Source organism: Orbicella franksi, chromosome 1 (assembly GCF_964199315.1).
Source record: "Orbicella franksi chromosome 1, jaOrbFran1.1, whole genome shotgun sequence".
NCBI classification, from domain to species: domain Eukaryota; kingdom Metazoa; phylum Cnidaria; class Anthozoa; order Scleractinia; family Merulinidae; genus Orbicella; species Orbicella franksi.
The window spans coordinates 5,646,610-5,653,561 of NC_138145.1; the positions used below are offsets into that span (position 1 = coordinate 5,646,610).

The 6,952-nt window shown below is 38.2% G+C and overlaps 1 pseudogene across 1 annotated transcript in view; it reads left to right on the forward strand.

Moving 5' to 3' along the window:
- Window positions 1-287: 287 nt before the first annotated feature.
- The window catches only part of LOC145468159 (neurexin-4-like), a 15,859-nt pseudogene continuing 9,194 nt past the window's right edge, over window positions 288-6,952 (forward strand). Inside the window, exons 1-2 of the transcript XR_014042152.1 lie at window positions 288-2,329; window positions 6,036-6,289. The product of XR_014042152.1 is annotated as a neurexin-4-like (transcript). The remainder of the gene's footprint in view (window positions 2,330-6,035; window positions 6,290-6,952) is intronic.

Consider the following 6,952-nt stretch of genomic DNA (forward strand, 5'->3'; position numbering starts at 1 on the left):
GGTTGTGCCACATTTGTGTGAAGTTTGAAGTCAATTGAAACTATTTTAAGACTTAAGCAGCGCTTCGTTCTCGCACCTTATTTCTGTCATTTTATTACACGAAAAACCGCACTTTGACCGCGCTTTCAAATTGTTGCGAATTTCTGAAAAATAAAAATTCGCTGGAACCTTTAAATATGATTTTTAGAATTAGGTCACCTAAGGGTATCTCTGGGCAAAATATGAGCGATTTGCCAAATGGGTCGTTGACCGGCGTTTCTCGATCCTAACAGTCAGCCATTCTTAAAGGTCTTTTAACTGTGACGTAATATGAATTGTTTACATAGGCAGGCTGTAGTGTCCTTGCTTCACCAAATATCTTCGAAAAGTACCGAAACATTCGCAATTAATCTCCAAAACTGTTGAAGAATCTTCGAATATCTTCGGATGACCTTCCTTAATCGTCTGATGATCTTCAGAACCCTTCGGAATTGTGCGGCGATCGTCAGAAGTGTTCGGGTGATTTTCAGAAAAGATTCGGGTGATGTTCATAAATACGTACATACTCGGAGTGGTTTGGATGCTCCTCGAAAGTGTTCGGAAAAAAGTCTAGTTATCTTCGCTTATCTTCGGAAAGCTTCGAGGTGACCACAGACCGCCTTTGAAATACTTTGGATGACCGTTGTAGTCTTCGACTGTCTTCGTACTAACCTCGAAAATCTTCGTTGTAATTTACACTTGTTTTACATTTTTTGCACTGTTGTACACTTGAACTGCATCGCTCTTAGTTAGTACGAATCGAGTACGTTCTTAAGTGTATAGCGGGGCATCGCGACTGTAACGCAGAGATGTTAACCTCAGATCAAGTTAAACCCTAAGTGTTGTCAGGCTTGTGTGAACGTGCTCACTATAAATTGCCAACATTGATCCGTTCTTTACTTTGCACTCATTATGCACACTGTTTACTTCTGACTTCGTTTTAGCCGCGGTCATCATCGCTAGTGCGACGCAATTAAAAATGCTACTACCCAAGTCTCCGATTTCGCCTAAGGAGCCACCAGTGTTAAAGGCCAAGACCTTATTGCGGTCTGTTTAATGTATAACACTCAAAACCAGAAGTTTCTCTTTTTGTCAAGGAGAAAAATGGCATCCTAGCTGATTAAATAGCTTATCCGCAACGAAGTCAGAAAGGAGAAGGCAAACTGCGGCTGATAATAATTTAAGAGAGCTATAATGACAAAGCGACTGCGCGCTAAACTGTCCAAAGCGAAATACGAGTTTTCACATGCCCCATCTAAATACATAGGCTATAAAATCGTTCAAGCTCTGAAACTCGTTACAACAATAAACAACACATTAGCATTCAGAGACATCTCGTTAAACTCCAAAACTCCTCTTTGCCGTTTTAGAGAGACTTGGCCGTTGTTAGAACGTTGGAAGTAAAACACTTTCCTCGTCACGTTTATTGGTGTTTGTTAACGAGAGGTAAACCTCTTAGCCGCTATAGTCCAAATAGTTGTTTTATAATTTATGACTGTCGCTTAAAGATTGACATCAGTCAATCAATTGGATACAGGTACCTTTATTTATTGCGTAGCTTGCGCGTAAACCTATCCCGCTGTTTCCTTTACCTCTTTAGGTTATCAAGGAAAATATAAATAAAATATAGTTTGCGGTTTTCTTCCTTAAGAGGTTACCGTGTAGTATTTGTAAATTCGATATTCTGGTGTCTCCGATGGGCATTATGGCCAAGAAATGATTGAAATGATTAGAAGGGATATTATTCGCTCATGGGTTGTGTATTTTTTCAATTCCTTTTAATCCTGTTTGCGGTAATATTTATTCATTCCACACGGGTAAATAACATTTTATTATAACGTCTAAACCTCCCTTGTAGATTCCAGATATTAAATTCCTGAGTAAAGCGAATAGTAGTGTTATTATAAATGAATAAAGGCTGTACCTTTCTCGGAGAAATATTAAAAATAAATGGTATCTTTTGCTAGGCATCTTAATTCTTAACTTTTCGCTGCGCTCGTCATATCTAAATGAGTCGTATTCCAGTTAATTGGCGTGGAAATTGAAATGTCATCTACTAGAAATCTCTCGGGTTTCGTAACCGAATAAAATCCATTACGATTTTTTTGTAAACACCTGCTGAAATGTGAGCTGTTCCTGTCAAAAGTGGAATCTTTGCATCGGGCGTTTTACATATGGTATGAGTCAACTGCATAGTCAAACGGTGGGCAGAAAATGGCTCGTTCCAGTTGTTTTAAACGTGCAATTGTAGTGTCTTTCATCTTTCTCATTGCATTTGGAAGCATATTCGCACTTGGTCCTGATTGCACAGGTAAGTGTAACTTTTGAGTTACTAAACGGTTTGTGAATCTGCTGAATTGTTTTTCTAAGTTATTTAACATTGCGCGGGCATTAACGCTCTTTACTACATGAAATTTGTCCTGCAATTGGCATGAGTTCCGTTGATTACTTCATTCCTTGATAGGAAACTTGTTCGTTAATTGAACAAGTATTAGTAATAAAACTGACGAAGAGGAAACATTCCTACGGTGCAGGAAAGACGAAGTTGAGCAAACAGCGACACTTGAACCTTTTGCTGTCGTTTCGTTCAGAGATACTGCCAAAAGTTACAAATGCTTTCTTGCTCAATTAACATGACATATAGAACTTAATTCAAAATTGACATAAAATTCCTGGCTTAAGTCTGCTTTACCAACTCACGTTAAAGCACGTTGAAGTTTGCTGAAGCATTCTTCTTTTAACTTACAGCTCATAAAAATTTTAAACGCTTTGACTGAGTACATTACCTGTAGAAAAATTTCGGACGTTTAATTTTCGGACACTATATCTCACTTTTTTTGAACAAAAATTTCGGACACTTTGCTGAAACATAGCCAACAAAAATTTACACCTACAAAACGCGTTTTAGCCTGAAACCACATCTGTGAAAATAATATTTTATACTGCACTCTCAGGAGTTTTATAGATACACCGACAGAAAATAAAAAAATATTCTCTCAAGCCGTTAAGTAAAGGAAACTAGAGCGCGGCTTTGCAGCTATTAAAAGTTTTATACAGTGCTACAAATATTTCGGGTGATGTAGCAACTCTAGTAACGTATAATATGATTGACTCGCTAACCTAGCCAAAAACAAAAGACCAAACAATTGAAACAATGACTTAGACTTAAAAGCAATAGAAGCTGCTTACGATACCAAACAAAAGCAGGTTATGAGAGCTGATACACTACCGAATATTTCAGAGGCTTGAAATTTCCGACGCTTGAAAATTTCGCAAGCTTCTTTGTCCGAAATGAAAATCGTCCGAAATTTTAAAATCTGTTTAGCTCATCAATTATTCGAATTTTTCCTTTGAGTTCATTTGTCACTCTCTATCTCATAATTCCGCGAGCGTTGTTTTCCTTTCTGAAAAGTGCTCCTCAATCATGCCTGGCGGGTCTCACGTGATTGTGCTAAAATGACGTGTTGGGGTGGAGCAGAACCCGGCAGTGACAAGTGCGCATGCAGGATGAGCAGCTCATGTGCAAAGCCAGAACGACCTTGCAACTGTGATGCCAATGATGAAATATAGGGTAAAGACAGTGGCCTCCTCACTGACACATCCTCCAGTTAAAGAGCTGAGGAGATACGAATCATGCTGTTCAAGAGGACTTTAATGAACGCGGCTACCCTACACTGGGGAAGTTCAAGTGCTATGGAATTGCCTGAATAGACAACGCTATACATTAAAGTTTTTCACTGTCGTTTTTAACTAGACCGTGACACAAAAGGCGCCTGCAGCGAGATATCTTAACTTAGGATCAGTCTCAGTTGATTTTTAAATCAACCAAAGAAAGTTTAACCTTGAAAAGTTTTAAATTAGTAAAATTAGGAGTTTCTGTTAAACTATAACTTGGATTTAAAAAAGGGAAGCGACACATTTTAAAGTGCTTGTATTTAAAGTTTACATTGTGAATGATATTTAGGCTTACTAAAAGGATTGCGCATGTCAGCCATTTGCTACATTTATCGATGAAAGCGAAAGCTCAAGCTACCGCAAAATTAGCAGTCCACTGGTCAGCAGATTAACTCACAAAACTGGTCAGGAGATCAACTTCAAAACGTTTACGATAACAGCTTGACAGATCGGGTGTACTTGCCTTCCCTAACGATAAAGGAAGGCTGTTCTAACAACACCGTTGTCTATGTAAAATGGACGCTGTATGACTAGGCTCGATTACCAGCCGCTGTTCGGGAAAGGAGCCCGCGTTCCTCCCCTTTCCTTCCTTCTCGGGGAGGAACGTAGACTGGACTCGAGAAAGCGGCGGAAATCGAGCCTACTGTATGACAGGTTTGCTGGAAAGACATTACAAACTGGAATGAAATACCCTTAGCATAACATAAAGTTTCGAGGATTATCGAGACAGTCATCTGCTTCCAAGATATTTCACAACTAAAAACAGCTTGATACCGCTCGCGTGTTCTAAAAGTAAAAAATGAAATAATGAATTCAAAACAGTAATGAACACAGATGCAAATATTCACCGCTTCAGTCTAACGGACCCGGCATATATAAATGCTTTTCACTGACCTGACTTACTTTTTTCTCTTGAAATAAAGTTTTATGCATAATTCAATGACAATTTTTCCAGGGACTGGTCATCAAACCCCAACGAGGTTAACAAGTAACAAAATTTATTTTGGGTCTCCACGTTTGTGCATCGTTTGTTTTACTCTCACACAGAGTGGTTAAACAACTGAACCGACTCGTTTCTATTGGTTCTGCAGTCACTCGCCCAATTTAAAAACCTATCATCTTTTGTTCGCGTTCGAGGCTAACTGTGAGCAGTTATAAAACAAAACAAGGATGTTTTTCTTCCGAGCTTCATATTTTATTTATAACCATTATCTTATGTTCTAATTTTACCAAAGATTTCCGCAGCGTCGACGACATTACCCACTCAGAAAAGTCAATATGTTAAGTTTCTTTAACAATCAATGTCATGTTGTTTTCCTGTCATTTGTCAATTGCCTGATATTTATGTACATTAATTATGGTATAATCGTTTGCGCCAGACTGTAGATTCACGTTATTCAGTCTGCATACATATGAGTGCAATAAAATTTGAATTCCTTCATTGCAAAAAGAAAACCTACATTGCAATTGTAAACGGCTTAAAAGGTTTAGGGAGAAAGGACATAATTTTCAACAAGAGCCGGAATTCTGTTGTTAATATTTTCTTGCAAGTCTTAATCAAACTTCTTAAAACAGCTAAGGTTATATTTAACATTTGTAGCCTGGAGCAAATTTGCAAATATCGGCGTGTATGTATAGTAATGGCTTTGCATTCTTTTCTGTTCAGTTTGGGGCAAAGGAAAGAAGAAATATTTCCTTGTCATGGACTATGAAATTAAAAACTGTAAGAAGTCCGTCCTTGATTTATAATTTCAAAAATGCTTAATGTTTGCGATTTAACTGCTACAGTGAGACATGAACACTCTTTCAAACATCACCTGCTACTGCAGTTGAAGTCAAAATAAAGTGAAGACTATATACTGAGGAAAATATTCATTCTTTCTTTGTGATAACTCCTGCTGTGTTTAAAGGTGTTCCTGTCAACAGTTAATGACGTCTATTTCTTTTGTCGATTACGACGTTTGGTCGATGGTAACGCGAGTGTTTGGATGGAAACTGTTTAAAGCTGCTGCAGGGGGAAACTGACACTTCTTTCACAGTCTAGCACCAGGCTGAACCGGGAAAACTCACTGCTCACAGAAGACACTTGAGAATTTGATGATCTCTTTATTGCCAACAGCCACATTTAATTGAGCTTACATACATAAAACGTAACTTGACTTAATGCCTTGACTTCTTCCTCAACGGTCAACGTTGAAGCGAGTCGTAGCTCGCTGAGAATTTTGCTAATTCGGAAATATTTCGACTAATATGGACTTAAATCTTTCTTACTGAAGTTATAAGTTTACTTGATTACTGCATGGTGAACGTTTTCGTACAAATTTTCTCTGCGTCATTCACAGATGACGAATACCGTATCATCGAGTTCAAGGAACCAATAGAGAACAAGGTAATGAAGGATCATGTCATCAGAAGTGCAGAGGTCATTAACGAAGGGAGCTGCCGAGTATTGTGTTATATGGAACCTAACTGTGTTTCCATTAATTTCGGACCTTCACACGGCGGGAAATGCAGATGTGAATTGAACAGCGCCACCGATGAAGATCACTTGATCGTCCTTGAAGAAAAGTCAACTTTTACCTTTCTAGCTATCGAGGTAAATATTTTCATGGCTCAGCTATTTTTTAACAGCTTAGTTTTGTTTAGTCATTGTAGCTATATTAGATGTGTTATTCAGGCATTACGGATTTCCACTTTCACATTTTAAAGTTAAAAAGGAAATTTTTATCCAGTGTGAACAGTGCAAACATTTTAATCACTTGATATCACCTATTAGTCAAAATCAAATTAATAGTAGAGGCAGCTATCAGTTCAAAGAATAAACATAGTCCAGAGGTCCACTTTCACTTCGTCTATGTTCACTGTGCCTGTACTAACCTGTGTACATTCAGGCTTATTTTTTAGGGGAGGGGACAAATGTACTCAAGCTACTCTGTCTGCTTCCCCCCCCCCCTCCCCTACCTACCGACAACCCCTTCAAGCGAGTCTAAATACAACACAAAGTGACAAAGTGTTTTTATTATTACTGTTATCATCATTATTTAAAAGAATAATTTAAAGTCAACATATTGATATAAAAAGTGTCCCCACTTGATTATATTCTTCGCTTCGTCCCCATTTTCTTACGCAGAAGCCACTGGTTCAAATCCTCTACTAATTAGTGGTGCATACAATAATAGATAGAGGAGTTGCATAGAATACCCATCGCACAGTTTATTAACGTTTGTGCGATCAGTGATAAAGGGAACCCAAATGAGTG